Source organism: Ixodes scapularis, unplaced genomic scaffold, assembly GCF_016920785.2.
Source record: "Ixodes scapularis isolate PalLabHiFi unplaced genomic scaffold, ASM1692078v2 PGA_scaffold13__105_contigs__length_92229423, whole genome shotgun sequence".
Classification (NCBI taxonomy): Eukaryota; Metazoa; Arthropoda; class Arachnida; order Ixodida; family Ixodidae; genus Ixodes; species Ixodes scapularis.
This window is the reverse complement of record NW_024609839.1, coordinates 89,420,251-89,420,728: the sequence shown is the minus strand read 5'-3', so window position 1 is coordinate 89,420,728 and position 478 is coordinate 89,420,251.

Genomic DNA, 478 nt, shown 5'->3' with positions numbered 1-478 from the left:
CCCCCACCCTTCCGAGGTCTCGTGACCCCCCTCCTCAAGGTCACGTGACCCCCCCTCCTCGAGGTCACATAACCACCTCCCCCTCAAGATCTGCGCTCTAATTCGGCGTTACAGGGTGTTGTAAACAAGTTTCACCTTTTTTTTGTTTCCAAAAGTCCCTTTCCTTTTTGTCAAAGCCGGACAACACCGTGTAAGAAGTCGAACCTCGACTTTTTTCCAAATGTTCGAAGGGTGGTCGAATCAGTCAAAGCTTAAGGTGCATCGTCAAACCTTGGTTCGGAACCTAGGGTTCAACTAAAAGTTCGCAGCATTTCTAGTTGAGAGATAATAACTCACAGTTTCCACCTTTCAGAACCCGTTGTCAAAGAGCGGCTCGTGGAAAGTCCTAGGAAAGGTGCTGAACCAGACCCATGTCCTCGCAAAGCGTCTCGGCACCATGACTGACACTAAGGCTTCAGAAAGGGCGGCGGATCCAAAG